The sequence below is a fragment of the Salvelinus alpinus genome, chromosome 1 (assembly GCF_045679555.1).
Source record: "Salvelinus alpinus chromosome 1, SLU_Salpinus.1, whole genome shotgun sequence".
Classification (NCBI taxonomy): Eukaryota; Metazoa; Chordata; class Actinopteri; order Salmoniformes; family Salmonidae; genus Salvelinus; species Salvelinus alpinus.
In genome coordinates this window covers 74,706,464-74,724,510 of record NC_092086.1, presented here as the reverse complement: position 1 = coordinate 74,724,510, position 18,047 = coordinate 74,706,464, and the positions used below count along the sequence as shown (strand labels likewise).

Genomic DNA, 18,047 nt, shown 5'->3' with positions numbered 1-18,047 from the left:
CGCAAGCGTAAACACAATGGGACCCTTCCTGAGCTGCCATACCGCTCAGGAAGGGTCCCATTGTGTTTACACTTGCGTACTATTGTTTGTACAGATGACTGTGGTACCTTCAGGCATTTGGAAATTGCTCTCAAGGATGAACCAGACTTGTGGAGGTCTACAATGTTTTTTCTGAGGTCTTGGCTGATTTCTTTTGATTTTCCCATGATGTCAAGCAAAGAGGCACTGAGTTTGACGGTAGGCCTTGAAATACATCCACAGGTACACCTCCAATTGACTCAAATGATGTCAGAAGCTTCTAAAGCCATGACATCATTTTCTGGAATTTTCCAAGCTGTTTAAAGACACAATCAGTTTAGTGTATGTAAACTTCTGACCCACTTGAATTGTGATGCAGTGAGTTATAAGTTAAATAATCTGTCTGTAAACAATTGTTGGAAAAATTACTTGTGTCATGCACAAAGTAAATGTCCTAACTGACTTGCCAAAACTATAGTTCATTAACAAGAAATTTGTGGAGTGGTTGTAAAACGAGTTTTAATGACTCCAACCTAAGTCTATGTAAACTTCCGACTTCAACTGTATCATACGAAATGGGTGATGGACATCCACAAATTAATATATACACGAAACGTAACATATCATACCATTGTAATTAAGTGTCTCGATTTAGATACAGAAAAATACGAAATGCTCCGAGACCAGGTTACAGCGCGAAGGTCTGTGTCTGGCGCGCGAGGCTAGGACTGGGCTGTCCCCCTCTCCACCACCGCGCGACAGCAGAGACTCTGCATGGCTATGCTTTTCTATCGCTCAGTCTCCTTATCCCCTCAGTGATGCGATCATCATAGAGGAAGAACAGGTACCGGTAATCAAGTGAAGACGACAACCGCACCACAAAAGCGCAGCTGCTACCTGCGGCAATCTATTGCGTCTTTGGCCGGCGCCTCTCGTTCCCTTTTCTTGCCTGTAAGTGTTTATTATTGATCCATTTGTAAATATGCTCATGTTCCTTTTTAGGAAGCGCGATTGATTTGTGTTACTCCAGAGCTCGGATTATGCATGATGTGATTGGGTGCTGATTATTAGCTTCGAGACATAAGGCTGTACCAAACAACACAACTGTGTGATTTATTTGCATTATAATGAGATTAATAATGTTAATTCCAGCATATTGCAGGAAGCCTAACCTGAAGAACTGGTAGGTTAAGGCTATATCGATTCAATGTGGTTTACATTTCTCACAGCAACGTAGTTATCTATAGCCTATATAATCTGACAGCACAGCAGCACCATGGAAACTGTCCCGACAAAAATAAGATGAGCCATTCACCAGATATTAAACCGTTTAGGCCTATGTTTCGTATCAACAATGTAAAATTACGTTTTTCCTCTTCCAGCTTGTTTTTTGTACAGGAATACATTGTGTCACTGGCCATGAGTCAATTCTAAAGAGAAGAGGAACGAACGAGGCAAAACCATCAAAATGAAACATTTTTTGAGGTAGGCAAATACAGGCTCTTTCTGCAAGAGATGTTTTAAGTTTTTTGTTTTAGGGATGATCAGAACTTCTTTTAATGATGCCTTGCCTGTCAACTCACATTGGCAAAACCAAAAATGTTGTTTGCTTTCACTCATGTGGAGTGAAATTTAGGCTATAGCTCAAATGGTCCTTGGAGTCCTCCAAGTGTACATATTTGCATACATACTATGGATTATATGCAATTGATAAACATCTTACATTTAAAAAGACTAACAAACCCAATTAAATTTACACCACATTATGTAGATTGCCCTTTCTATGAGACAAACTGCCCTTGTCAGTGTGAGTGTGAGTGGTGCTAAAAGGACAGCTAAGCCAAATCAGTCAGGTCAGCCTGGCCTCAGAGCCATACAAATCAAATTGTATTTGTCATGTGCCGAATGCAATAGGTGTAGACCTCACCGTGAAATGCTTACTTACAAGCCCTTAACCAAAATGCAGTTCAAGAAATTGAGTTAAGAAAATATTTACTAAAGAAACTAAAGTTTAAAAAAAGAAGGAAAAAAAGGAACACTAGAAAATTACATAACAATAACGAGGCTATATACAGGGGGTACCGGTACCGGTACCGAGTCAACGTGCGGAGGTACAGGTTAGTCAAGGTAAATTGTAAAGTGACCATGAATAGATAATAAACAGAGAGTAGCAGCAGTGTAAAAATAAATGTAAATTGTCCTGGTGGCCATTTAATTAATTGTTCAGCAGTTCTAGACTTGGCGTTCCGGTATCGCTTGCCGTGCGGTAGCAGAGAGAACAGTCTATGGCTTGGGTGACTGGAGTCTTTGACAATTTTTTGGGCCTTCCTCTGACACCGCCTAGTATATACACTACCGTTCAAAAGTTTGGGGTCACTTAATGTCCTTGTTTTAAAAGAAAAGCACATTTTTTGTCCATTAAAATAACATCAAATTGATCAGAAATATAGTGTAGACATTGGTAATGTTGTAAATGACTACTGTAGCTGGAAACGGCTGTTTTTTAATGGAATATCTACATAGGCGTACAGAGGCCCATTATCAGCAACCATCACTCCTGTGTTCCAATGGCACGTTGTGTTAGCTAATCCAAGTTTATAATTTTAAAAGGCTAATTGATCATTAGAAAAGCCTTTTGCAATTATGTTAGCACAGCTGAGAACTGTTGTGTTGATTAAAGAAGCAATAAAACTGGCCTTCTTTAGACTAGTTGAGTATCTGGAGCATCAGCATTTGTGGGTTCGATTACAGGCTCAAAATGGCCAGGAACAAAGACCTTCTTCTGAAACTCATCAGTCTATTCTTGTTCTGAGAAATGAAGGCTATTCCATGCGAGAAATTGCCAAGAAACTGAAGATCTCATACAACGCTGTGTACTACTCTACCAAAATAGAAAGAGGAGTGGGAGGCCCCGGTGCACAACTGAGCAAGAGGACAAGTACATTATAGTGTCTACTTTGAGAAACAGATGCCTCACAAGTCCTCAACTGGCAGCTTCATTAAATATTACCCGCAAAACACCAGTCTCAACGTCAACAGTGAAGAGGCGACTCCGGGATGCTGGCCTTCTAGGCAGAGTTCCTCTGTCCAGTGTCTGTGTTCTTTTGCCCATCTTAATCTTTTCTTTTTATTGGCCAGTCTGAGAAATGGCTTTTGAGAAATGTACTTTTCTTTGCAACTCTGCCTGACACAGTTGTGTCCTCACCTTTGGTCTAATTATTTCCCCATAATCTCCAAAGTGTTCTCTTTCAATTGCTACCATAGTCATGCATATGCTTTTTATAGTTCTTCTGTTAGAAACATTTACATTTGGCCCTATACATATAGGCACATTTCCACGAATGTAAGGGGTTAACCAAATTCACCTAACCTGCTATGTAAATTCTCGTTGTTCGCTCTCCTAACTACCAATGTAAATTCTCCCCATAATTGTCCTTTGTTGTTACAACGCAACCTGGTCTCAGATAAATTAAATCATCCAATTTGTATTATATTGTATGACCGGGTAAGAAGTATGATACTACACATCCTCTAACTCGTGTGATATTGTACGACCGCTATTCCATTAATAATGTAACCTAACGTAATATATCATACTAAATGGAGGGAACAAATTTACATACCAAATCCTACAAATTGCCCTGAGACAAGGTTGGCCAGGTATAGGAGAATAGACATACTGTATCTTTACTTTTAGTGAAGTATGACAATTGAATTGGGTGTTAGGGGTCAAAATGAAACTGCGGTTCTGGTGTAATATTTTGTATTCCATTTTATAGAGAAGCTTTACAGGAGCACAGAACACTTTATTTCATGAGGATAGGACTTACCATTGTTGAGATATTTTATTTTCAAGTGATTGAAAAAGGTCGCGGACTGGTCAATGTTAATCCCTAGTCAATAATGGCACCAAATCACCTGTCTAGAATCTTAAATTCAACACATTTTGTCCAAGATAGGGTGGTCATATTGTTTTGACATTTTCAGGGCTGATGTAGATGATTCTATTGAAAGTAACATTTATGAAAGGCATTATTATGCAAATGTTGCACTTAATATGAAAATGAGGCAGCACGGAATACATAATTACAGTAATTTATGACCAATAATTTCAGGTAGGGTGGTCATATTATTAGCAAATCATAATGTTTATGCAAAACTGAGAGTTGGTAATAATTTGAAGCAATTTATGAAATTAGAATGCTACTTTTTATACTTATTTATGCAAACTAGATACTTAATATGGCTAATTGTTATTACAGAATGTTAAGCCCATTAATTTAAATTAAGGTGGTCATATTGTTAACATACTGAATATTGATGTTTTATGCAGAACTGAGAGGTTGTAACAATTTTATAAATTAATACCAAATAATAAATATAAAAAAATATGAATTATGCAAATTAGTTAGTGAATTACAATGTTCCATTGGGATATTTCTTTACGCTTCTGCTCATACAACTTTTAAGCTAGACACATCAAACAAACTTTTAAAAAGGTACATTTGCAGCACAAAACTGACCGTCTTGCCTGTGCAGTGTGTGTGTGTGAATGTGGGCGTGCGTGCATGCGTATTTGTGTATATGTGAAAGCTATGTGACATTTTAGACACAAAAAAGGGGAGGAGATTACATGAAACATTATTAGGCCTATATTCAATCTAAAATGCAACACAGACACACACAGCCTAACACAGACACAAACTTCTCAATAAGTCTGAACTGTAACACAGAAGGCTACGCTACTAGTCTAATAACATAGCTTACTTCTAAGGTAGACCTACACTTGAGTTGGTTTACATTGTAATGTTACATTTGGTGTTGAATAGTTACTCTAGTGATGGGAGGATGAACTGCACAGCTGCCTGCTAGCCACCTGCACAGCAAGATAGATGGGACACGTTTTAGGGCTTTAGCCACTGAATTCTGGTAGATTACAATTCAAATAATAAAATCACTCACAAAATTCGCAGCTGGCACAATACAGCCACTGCAGAGCAGTACCCTTACCTCAGCGAACGGCGTCAAGCCAACAAACAGCCCCTCACACAGCTAACTAGCATCTCATCATGAAAACGGGTGGGGACACGTGAATTTAGACCAATCCCTGACGAACCATACACCAAAATGTAGCTATGAAGCTCTACTTTGTAACCTGTTTTTTTCATGTCTCTGAAAACATTTGAATGACAGCAGCAAAGGAAACACTTTTTACCTCATGTTTCAGTCCAAGGACGTCTGATGACCGTAAAACAACACCCTCAGGACTTGTTGGCAATACAATGTCACATCGAGCGTACTCTGGTCGCAAAGAGCAAATATGAACAGGGTTTCAGAAAAAAGTCTGTCCCACAGAATCGAATGTTCTAAGCACATCCCTTACTTTATATTTGAGCTCATATTGCGTAAATATTATAATGTACAGTATTGAGATTCCGTCTCTCACAGTTGAAGTGTACCTATGATAAAAAATTACAGACCTCTACATGCTTTGTAAGTAGGAAAAACTGCAAAACCGGCAGTGTATCAAATACTTGTTCTCCCCACTGTATATGGCTAATTAAGCAGCCCATATATAGAGCAGCACTTGTAGACTAGCACAGGAAAGCAGCGCCACTGATGAAAGGTGAAACTAGTGATCGAACCTGAGTTAGTAGAGGGCGTGCGGCTCGCCTTGCTCTCTCTGACAGTCAAACAAAAGGTGAGATTTAAAAAAAAAAATTCATCAAAGTAATATAACTATTAATAAAAGGAGTTACTTTTCACAACACATGTAATATTGTAAAGTAACACCTTTCAAGTAACCCATCCCAACACTGCTGACAACACGACAGTGGTAGGCCTGATCACCAACGGCAATAGGATCATCTAAAGATAGGAGGTGAGAGACCTGGCAGTGTGGTGGCAGCACAACAGCCTCTCCCTCAATGTCAGCAAGAGCAAGCTGATCATGGACTACAGGAAACAGGGGCGGGTGCACACCCCCATCCACAGGACCACAGTGGAGAGGGTCAAGAGCTTCATGTTCATCTGTGTCAACATCACTGAGGACTTAACATAATCCTCTCACACCAGCACAGTTGTGAAGAAGAATTTGGTATGGCCCCTCAGCTCCTCAGGAACTTTTACAGCTGCACCATCAACAGCATCCTGACTGGTTGCACCCAGGACGTACAGGTGGCCAACATCCCGGCCAGTCGCCTCTTCACTGTTGACGTTGAGACTGGTGTTTTGCGGGTACTATTTAATGAAGCTGCCAGTTGAGGACTTGTGAGGCGTCTGTTTCTCAAAGTAGAGACTCTAATGTACTTGTCCTCTTGCTCAGTTGTGCACCGGGGCCTCCCACTCCCCTTTCTATTCTGGTTGGAGCCAGTTTGGTCTGTTCTGTGAAGGGAGTATTATACAGCGTTGTACGTTATCTTCAGTTTCTTGGCAATTTCAAGCATGCAATAGCCTTCGTTTCTCAGAACAAGAATAGACTGACGAGTTTCAGAAGAAAGTACTTTGTTTCTGTTCATTTTGAGCCTGTAATCGAACCCACAAATGCTGATGCTCCAGATACTCAACTAGTCTAAAGGAGGCCATTTTTATTGCTTTTTTAATCAGAACAACAGTTTTCAGCTGTGCTAACATAATTGCAAAAGGGTTTTCTAATGATCAATTAGCCTTTTAAAATGATAAACTTGGATTAGCTAACACAATGTGTCATTGGAACACAGGAGTGATGGTTGCTGATAATGGGCCTCTGTACGCTTATGCAGATATTCCATTAAAAATCAGCCGTTTCGATCTACAATAGTCATTTACAACATTAACAATGTCTACACTGTATTTCTGATCAATTTGATGTTATTTTAATGGACAGAACATTTTATTTTATTTTAAAACAAGGACATTTCTAAGTGACCCCAAACTTTTGAACGGTAGTGTACATATCTACCTCAAATACATTTTTTAAAGATTATTAGTTATACTATTTTCATATTGAATATTGCACTGTTGGGTAGTGTTTGTTAAGCATTTCACTGTAATTATGCATGTGACATATAAAACTGGAACTTGAACGATTGTGTGTAGGCTAGGCCTACCAGCCTCTTAATTACTGTGTGAATGTACAAGCGCTCTCCGCCTTCTCACGTGTCCCTTGGCAGTGCTTGGTGATGCTCACGGGTCCTCCACGGGCTAATGGAGTTGGCTAACGTATGATTGAGTGCGCCCTGCGTAAGGCTGCTTAGCATGCCAGTTCCATTGTCAGGCAGTGAGGAGAGAAAATAGTTCCCCAGGATGTGTGGTCTGTGATCAATACGCCCAGTAAACACATTTTAAAGCGGTAGTGGTGTTCACTTTGTGACTGTGTTGGCACTTGCCTTGTCAGGTACTCTGTTCGATATGGGCCATGAACCACAGCTCTCACTCCATCTTATCACCTCCAACCAGGTTCACCTAAGTAGATAGATAGATAATAATAACAACTTTATTTGTATAGAGCTTTTCAATATAGGTAACAAAGTCCTTCGCGTCATAAAATAATCAAACAAAAGTACAAACAAAGAAACAAAGACAGGAGGAAGGAGAATGAAAAAAGATAGCTAATTAAAATCATACATTGAAATCATACAATAAAAGCATCTTCATAAAAGTGTTTCTTCAGCAGGGATTTAAAAAGAGGCACTGAATCTGCAAGCCTGATCTCCTCTGGCAGACCACTGCAAAGTCTTGGGGCCCTTTCATTTTCAACCTAGACTTTGGAATTGTCAATAATGTAGAGAAGCTATTAGGTGTGATATGATTAAATGTTCTAAAAGCTGCAGCATTTTGAACTAACTGTAGACAATGGAGGGATTTCTGACTGAGATGTGTACAAAGAGTTACAGTAATCTAGGCATGAGGAAATGGAAGCATGTATAACTTTCTCCAGATCGTGACTGAAATAAAAGACTTCACTTATATATTTCTTAGATGATAAAAGCAGGTGAGATAGATAGTGTATATAGAGAATGTGTAGAAAGCTAAATATATACAGTAGAACACACACGCACACACACTTGAAAAGGACATACACTCACACTGTCATCTCCATGGAAAAGGAGTGAAAGTGGTCCTGTAGTTCTAGCCTACATTAGGACACACGCTCACTCAGACGGACAGACAAAAAGACCACACACACACACACACACACACACACACACACACACACACACACACACACACACACACACACACACACACACACACACACACACACACACACACACACACACACACACACACACACACACACACACACACACACACACCCTGAGGTAGAGAGTGGAGGTAGTCTGGTTTTGCCAGGGCAGCTATTGGACTGATCAATTGAACATTGAACAACAACACAACTGAAGAGCTGTGAAAGACTATGGGATTCAGACATTTTGAAAAGTACCCTTACTTTAAGCTGGTGGGAAATGTGAATTTGCTGGGGTATGGGATGTGAGTGGAACACTTTGTGGGTGAATTGTGCCAATAAAGGTGCAACAAAAACTTGCACTCTTCTTCTCCCCCCCTCCCCCCTTCCCTCTCTCTCTCCCTGCTGTAGGGTGGTGACACAGTTCTTTGTGTTCCTGTACTGTAAATGTCTGTGGCGAGGCCTAAAGTTTGTGATCAGGAAGGTCACGGGGTGGTGTGAACTGCAGCGGATTTGCTACAACATCAAGCCAGGGGCCCGCAGGACCCTTAAGATTGGTATGCCTACTTATTGCCTGAGAGGAATTGTTTTATGTAGGTCCAATTTATTGCCTGAAATTAAATGTTTAATGCGTTTAATATGTAATTTAATCTGTTATCGATTTTGATTTAGTGTGAGACATATGTAGGCTATGATAATGGTAAAAAGTGTTGGGTGGAACTGTGAATTTGAAAAAGGATTGTGAGCATTTCCTTTTGAACCTACCAATTGGAAATTCTCTTCTTGTTTTTCCCATTCAGAGTCCTCTCTCAGGTACTCAAAGAATGAGGTGAGTGGCATACATTTGAGGGGTAAAATAAAAAAAAATGTACTTACAGATTTATACAGAACTGTGATGATGCAATGTGCTCACCTCCTTATCCTCTTCCTCCTCCTCCTCTCCGTCCTCTCCAGCTGTGCCAGTCTGCCCTCAGTGCTCACCCAGACCGTGTGGAGAAAACCATTGATAACATCCTGACCCTGAAGAAGATCAACCCTGACTCTAACCCACAGTAATATCATGTTTAGCACTGGATCTGTTTATCACTGTGCGTAATTGGCACAGGCAGAATTAACCGCTATAATAAAGTACTGAGTTCCACCAAGCAATCTTTTAAGGTTCTAAACGTGCCTGTCCAAACTACATGAATTGATTTGTACTCTATTCAGATTACTACTGACCAGGATTTAAACACCTACAGTAGGCCGTGATTTAATCCAAGGCGCGTTATAGCACAGGTATAGCCGACAATCACTTTTAAAATACATTTTCCCTGACATTTTCTGAGATTGCATTTTTGGCAAACTCTGCACTTCGTCTCTAACGCACATTAACTTGAAGAGACCGTTATAGTGCCCTGCGCTATAACACACCTTGGATTGAATCCTGGCCCTACAGTGTTTACCAAAGGAGCCTCCAAAAAGAGCATGATATCACAGACCTCAAGGCTCATCCAGGCTAAGCCATAGGAGAAGCACTGGGTCATGTTCATTAGGGTACACCGTAGCTTAACGTCTCAGAATTTCGTATAAGAAAATACCAGAACAGTCCCTCCCCATTTTATTCCATTGTCTTCTGTTTAGTGTCTGTTGAACATGACCCCGTAGCAGTACGTCACCTCCAGACTAACCTTGTCATGGCTGTATCTTTCCCCAGGTTGAGCATCTCCCTCCAAGCCAGCCTGTTCCAGATCGTGGGCTACCGTGGCCTGGTGGCGGAGGTGGAGACGCTACGCAGGGAGCCATACGACTTTGAGAACCCCGACCACGAGGAGATGCTGATGAAGGTTAGGCGGAATGGATTAGATTATAACACATTATTATAATGCATTATAAAGTGCTACTATTGTCACCACTATTTAATGTCTGTGTTGAGATACTGACCTGTGCTGCTGACATCTGTGCTTACTGGAATTGATATAAAGCAGCTAGAAAGGTAGAGTTTCTATGCTTTCTATAGTTGGGGGGTTAGAGTGGGGTTAGTTACTCAGTCTCGGGTAGGTACAGTATATAATCGGATCCCCTGCTCAGAGTGTAAGGTGACTGAATTGCTGACATAGTGCAAACACTGACATAATGCAAAGTTGTAGTTTGCTATGTTTCAAACGGCCAGGTACTGAATATCAGGTCCCGTATTCATAAAGCGTCTCAGAGTAGGATTGCTGATCTAGGATCAGTTTAGCCTTTTAAATCGTAATGAATAAGAATATATTGACAGAGGGGACTTGATCCTAGCACTTTATGATTACGGGATCTGGATTAATTTACTGATAGCAGTAAGTAGTCTCTCCCTGATTAAAACGTCTGTGTTTGTCCTTTTGTAGCTGTGGAAGACACTGCGTCCTGATTCATCACTCACCTGGCGGATCTCCAAGCAGTGGTCTGAGATCGGTTTCCAAGGCAATGACCCCAAGACCGACTTCAGGGGAATGGGTTTACACACACAACCTTCTGTGAGTGTGTGTGTGTGTGTGTGTGTGTGTGTGTGTGTGTGTGTGTGTGTGTGTGTGTGTGTGTGTGTGTGTGTGTGTGTGTGTGTGTGTGTGTGTGTGTGTGTGTGTGTGTGTGTGTGTGTGTGTGAGTAATATGAGTCACTGTATTGTACAAATGTTATCCTCTGCAGACAAGGACCAGACAGTAGTACATGACTGATTAATAATCCATGTGGCTATGACCAGTAATAATGTAATGGGACATAGAGACAATCCTGTACAATGCTGGTTTATGTTTCCCTTGTGTTTTATCTTCCTCTACCATAGATATTTTGCTGAGCATGACAAGGCCACCGCTCTCCAGGTGCTTTATGACTCCCTGCAGCCCAAACACAGGTGGGTCCGTCCCCCTTTACCCCTTCTTGACCCGCCCCTGACCTATGGCATAGAGATTGGCGCTTGATTTATCTCAACCACTTACAACACACTATGAAGAATGATCTGTCCAGGACCCACCAATGACTGCTAGATATTTTGTAGGATTTGTATTTTGTACCCATCATGCTTGTTTGTCAGCTCACCATCTCATCCCGCGTTCCAGGCCGACTACATTGCAGACACCTCACAGATTTCACTACGCACTGGATAGGTGTTTAACATATTATCTAGCCACATCATATGATAAAGCAATCGGGAGCCCGCCTGTGCAGTCGATGAAGTGGCACTTAACCACTGATTGATGGCAACGTCTGCAATTTAGTTGGCCTGGAACGCGACCTACTGTATATGATTATGCACTGGAGTCACACAAGCTCTCAACATAACAAAGCCCCACTATTGAAACCTGATTGGAGCAAATCAAATAAAAAAGGGAAATCCCTATCAGAAGTCTTGAACTCTATTTCCCATCAGACCTCTTTTAGACCAAACTGGTTAGGCTAGACTGTGGCTGTGTCAGTCTATAGCTGCAATTTATAGTACGCACTTGGATGACTGCAGTTATGTATAGCGTTTTTATTTCTATTTGGCACATTTGCTTTGATCTACCTCTCACTGGGCACATTCACTATCAGTCTTTCTCCGCTGCCATTCTCTCCATCCCTCTCACCGCGGAGTAGCATTCCCAAAGAGGCAAAGTACTACTTCACCATTTCACTTCCATACTGACCAATTCATCTGCAACGTTTTTGAATTGTTATTTCTATTTGTACACACGTGTTATTGTTATGCATTCCATTCATTCATTCCAATGAGTTAAAGACTCTAGATAGTAAAGGATGTTGTCATATGAAACCAGATCGTGGCACGGTCTTTGCACAACTCGTCTTGTTTCATTAGCTGATGTACCGCAGAAGTACTGTAGCCTGGGTCCAGTTCTGTTTGCGCCGTCTTGCCAGCAGTGTCAGTGGGTTTGAAAAAGGCCACTGTCTTTGCTGCTGGGTGAGTCATCTGCCTTCAACCTGACTTAACTTTGATAAGCACCATGGCTTCAGTGTGTGTGAAGTACACAGACAGAAATGTACATGGTCTACTTGCACTACAATAGTCCATGATGTGGATTTTAAATCTGAACAAGACCATTCGTTATTTTCACCCAATAATATCCTGTGAGGTCCTTAAGCCGACTCCACATTACAAGGGTAAGACTGTAAACAGTTCCATTTAGTCCATATGCGCTAATGCCTACTGCCTCCTCAAGTCGTGTGAAACAAGCAAGTGCAGAGGGAAGTACAGCTAAAAAGATTGACTATGTTCCAGCTTCAGATAAAAGGTGATATACTGTACAGGTAACTGTCAAAATAATGGAAACCACTTGAGTAAACGAGGAATTCAAAGTATATTGAAAGCAGGTTCTTCCACACAAGTGTCGTTCCTGAGTTAATTAAGCAATTGACATCCCATCATGCTTAGGGTCATGTATAAAAATGCTGGGCAGGCCATTATTTTTGCTGACATGGCTATGCCTCCATAGGATGACAATGCCCCCATCCACAGGGCACGAGTGGTCACTGAATGGTTTGATGAGCATGAAAACGATGTAAGCCATATGCCATGGCCGTCTCAGTCACCAGATCTCAACCCAATGGAACACTTATGGGAGATTCTCGAGCGGCGCCCGAGACAGCGTTTTCTACCACCATCAACAAAACAGTGTTTTCCACCACCATCTTTCTCGTGGAAGAATGCTGTCGCATCCCTCCAATAGAGTTCCAGACACTTGTAGAATCTATGCCAAGGTGCATTGAAGCTGTTCTGGCTCATGGTGGCCCAACGCCCTATAAAGACACTTTATGTTGGTGTTTCCTTTATTTTGGCAGTTACCTGTAAATCTATATGTTTATAACTGTTTGTTCTAGATACTCCTTTGCCATCGTGGGCATCAACATCACAGACCTGGCCTACTCTCTGCTGGTGTGCGGAGCCCTGAAGACCCACCTGTACAACGTAGCCCCGGAGATGCCCAGCCTCAGCCACTTCCAGCAGACCTTCTGTGAGTGGAAACCATTGTGCCCATAATGGCAACCTATTCCCTATGTAGTGTACTACAAAATGGCAACGTATTCCCTATATAGTGTACTACTTTTGACCAGAGCCCAACAGGGTGCCATTTCAGATGCAGTCTTTTGAGTGTTAAATCTGCTAGCATATGTGACGGATATATTGATACTGTATATCGATATAACTTGATATCAGAACGGCACACTTATACAGTATCAGTCATGACATCGTCCCTTTCTTCACACTACTATCGATCTGCATGCCTTCAACTTGTTAAACATAAAATATTGTGAGAATCCCTAGTATTTTCCCCTGCAATATCGTTTTATCCCAATATCATGTTATCATATTTTTTGTCGTATCTTTCCCTAAAATATGATACCATCGTCCCACCCTTACCTACTACCTTACCGGTTTTATTCTGGTCCTTCTCTGTGGTCCTTGACGCCTTGCCCCAGATCTGGTTGTGTTGTATAGCTAACTATGAGCATATGAATTGGCAAGACAACACAATCAGATCCAGGACCAGGCTACTGTGATTCGGTCCTGGATAACGGTCCTCCCCCTCCTCTCCCAGGTTACCTAATGCAGGAGTTCCATCGGTTCTGGATCGAGGACGACCCCTGTGACATCATGGAGTTCAACCGTGTGCGCTCCAAGTTCCACCGACGGGTGCTGCGACAGCTCAAGAACCCCGACATGGCACTGTGCCCCCACTTCGCCGCCTCTGACCTCCACCTGGTCAACCTCTAAACACACTCCCATTGACTAACCATCAACCTCTAACCCCTGACCTGTAACCTCCTCAACCATTCCTCCACCCTCCCAGTTACATCATGTCACTGCCAACTGCTCACCCAGCCAGCGCTCACACACATTCTCTCTCACACACACACACACGCTCACACACACCCACTCCTCCACACCCTGCCTATAAGTCCCACAGCGACTTCAGAACAATCAGCACCACACTGACGACCATGGTGATTGTAGCAGTCTAATCACTAGAAATAGATGCTGATTTTGGATGTTTGAAAAGATCCTGAGAACGCATTCCTCGGCTCTCACAAACAAATACTTGATGATAGATGGAAACAGTGTGTTGTTTTTAATTATTTTGTTTTAATCCTTCCACAAACCATAGCCCTAACCTTAACCACTCGGAATGAATACCTAAACTTAACTGACTTGTTTCTGTTTCAACCCTGTAACCACACGGAATTAACCCTGTAACCACGCGGAATTAATGAGTCAAAAATAGATGTTCATCCATACTAAGTCAAATTCTAAAGAGAGACTATGAGATCTTGTTTATTGTAGGGGTGCATGATGAGGCTGCACCACATAGTAATTCACTGACTCGTTGTTATTCCTTGCATTAACGATTTGTGATTGTACGAAAGTCATTCGTTGCCGGTTATGTATTATTATTATACATTTTTAAAGAGATAGTTTACCCAAATTACAAAATGATATAGGAAACAAATATGTAATTTGGGTGAACTATCCCTTTAATTGAATCATCATAAAACAAGTGCTTTGTTTTCTCCAGCCTTGAATACATGTTGTAATGAATGTTCGGCCGTGAGACCAAAAAGATTTGAGGACATTTCAGGAGTCATGGCTTCTTCTCTACTATTACAGGGGGCAATAACAGTATCACTGTCAGAAGTCACAAACTGAAAATGCCTCATAAGCTTCCTAATTGCGACGATATACTGTACCTGAGCCATGTATTTATTCTATATATATATATATATATATATATATATATATATGTAGGATCTTAATTTGATCACTAATTTGTTGCTGAGAATTCTCCTGCAAATCAGGAAATGTAAACGTGTAGTTTGTAATTTCCACTTTTGACTTGATTTTCAGACTTGCATCAAACCCTACAAAAATGTCCATTAATTATAATCCACATAATAATTCACATTTCCTGTTGCTACAGGATTATTTTCCTGCTGTAGCAAACTGGCTCAAATGAAGATCCTACATCTGTATATGGCTCTGTACTGTACTGCACTGAACTGTAATGTACTGTATAAGGAAGTCAGAGATACTGTCCAATCTTATATTGCCTACCGTATTCATACAGAAGTGGTGAAGCAGCAAGGCTTTGTGTTACCATATGTGGACAAACAATTATTGATCGGTTGATGAGGAGGATATGAGGGAATAAAAGTAGACTAATAAACATTGATTGCTTTATGATACATAACCTGGAAAAAAGGGTAGGCCTATGTGCTATATAGGACTAGTTTTTAATGGTCAGTCAAAACCAATCAAGAGATATAGCAGACATTAATTAATCCAATTAAATCACTCGAAGCCATCATCTCAGCCAATCATGCGATGCAAGGCAGTTTCTTTCTAAATCATTTGTCCAATATTTATCAGTTGTTATAGATTGTATTTATATACACTACTGTTCAAAAGTTTGGGGTCACTTAATGTCATTGTTTTTGAAAGAAAAGCACATTTTCTGTCCATTAAAATAACATCAAATTGATCAGAAATATAGTGTAGACATTGGTAATGTTGTAAATGACTACTGTAGCTGGAAACGGCTGATTTGTTATGGAATATCTACATTATCAGCAACCATCACTCCTGTGTTCCAATGGCACGTTGTGTTAGCTAATCCAAATTTATCATTTTAAAAGGTTAATTGATCATTAGAAAACCCTTTTGCAATTATGTTAGCACATCTGAAAACGATTGTGCTAATTAAAGAAGCAATAAAACTGGCCTTCTTTAGACTAGTTTAGTATCTGGAGCATTAGCATTTGTGGGTTCGATTACAGGCTCAAAATGGCCAGGAACAAAGACCTTTCTTCTGAAACTCGTCAATCTATTCTTGTTCTGAGAAATGAAGGCTATTGCATGTGAGAAATTGCCAAGAAACTGAAAATCTCGTACAACACTGTGTACTACTCCTTCACAGAACAGCACAAACTGGCTCTAAGCAGAGTAGATCTCAAACTAGACACTCTAATGTACTTGTCCTCTTGCTCAGTTGTGCACCGGGGCCTCCCACTCCTCTTTCTACGCTGGTTATGTGCATTTCTTTCAAAACAAGGACATTTCTAAGTGACCCCAAACTTTTGAACGGTAATGTATATTTTAGGTCAAGCGCATGATAAGAATTCTTCACAAGAGCAGTTTCCTTATAGCAGTTTCCTTATTTGAAAACATTGTCATTTCTTTCATGAATGTTATTCAGCTATGTCCACGATTGTTTGATTTGTAAATCTTTATTCAACTATGTCGACGATTACTTGATTTGGTTGTTTTGATTGAATCTTTTATTATTATTTATTGAAAAAAAGATACGCTAATATAATGTTTGTTTTGAACCAGTGCTGCCTGCGTGTTGTTTTATTCACTGTATGGCATAGTCAAAGAAAACTATGAGGTTACTTAATGTAACCAAGGTTGTTGGAAGGAAGACACCGCTCATATTGTAACGCTTTCAGTGAAGAGGGACCGTTAATTCCCATAGAGCGAACTGTGAGCTGTGTCGAGTGACTGACAAGAAAAACCTACTTATACATATGAACTTACACCGATGCCTCTATACTGAATTCACATTTTGCTGTGTTGTATATTTTTCACTGTGACTAATTCATATTGCAGTGACTGAAATAATATTCCAGGTGTGCATGTTTTGTACTTCTGGTGAACCAGGTAAAGACCACTGATGTCTAATGGTTATTTAAAAAGGGACATATTACACATTCATGAAAGCTTGTCAGGGATTTCAGTGAACATCACACATGTAATTATCATAGGCCTTCTTTTAAAAAGACTTGTCTGGTGTAAATGCCATGCTTGCACAGTTCCTTTCTTTGAAATAGTATTTCATGAACAGGTTTGTAACCTTTTAAATGAATGTCAATGCTTTCCAAAGTTTTGCAGCAGTTTACTTCAGTGAATGTCAACATGTGGTTTTAGTCCTCGCACCTTTGCTCTTTCTTTCACTTTGCTGTCGTCAACAGTGCGCTATTGTAAATACATATCGCTGAAATACACTTTAGTGCAACAGTAATGTATTTGTGTTATTTGGGATTAATGCTCAATAAAGATGTACATGAAGTTAGATATAAGCTGTTGTACATACTGCTTGAAGAAATGCTACTAAAGAGATCATCTTGAGACCAATATACATGATCAAATCCATAATGTCACTGCTCCTCCGGCATCTTGTGCTGCTTCTGTTTAAGCCTAGATCACTAGAAGATGCATTGTAGACAATTAGGAACTTCTTTATGCTTCAATTCTTTGTGCTGTGCAACAGGTGCTTTTTGAGATCACAATAAAAGCTAAATATCATTAAAGGATCAATGTATTTGTATTTCTTCTGTGTCCATATAGTATCATAATAGTATTCATGTGGTGTTTGTGTTTAGGGATATTGCTGGTTATTAATTATTGACCATGTTACCTGAGTATAACAATGGTCAGATCATCTCCTTTTGTACTTCCCTTTCTTTTTATAAAAGCACATTTGTGAAATTATTTATAATTGTCTACAGGACTTGCAACAAGGGATTTCGCCGCCTAGCAACAGCTCCTGATTGGCCTAGTAAGTAGTCTAGTGACGTTTAAAAAACAAAACTAGTTTAAACGAACAAAGGATTGCCACAGTTATTAATTGTACTGCACAAGTGTTTATTTTGAATTTAATTATAGTTTTCATTTAGTATTTTTTCAAAATGTTATTCGATTTTTTTGTAGTCTTATTTGTATTATTATTCGTTAAAAAATGTTGACGATGAGTATGACGTGTCTCTTCTCTAACGCCAAGGAAGCTCCGTTTCAAACTCACAATGTTTTTATTTTTTATTTAACCTTTATTTAACTAGGCAAGTCAGTTAAGAACAAAT

The 18,047-nt window shown here is 40.2% G+C and overlaps 1 pseudogene; it reads left to right on the top strand.

The window, feature by feature from the left end:
- Positions 1 to 693: 693 nt before the first annotated feature.
- On the top strand, positions 694 to 17,501 carry LOC139530343 (ELMO domain-containing protein 1-like; annotated as a pseudogene).
- Positions 17,502 to 18,047: the final 546 nt, after the last annotated feature.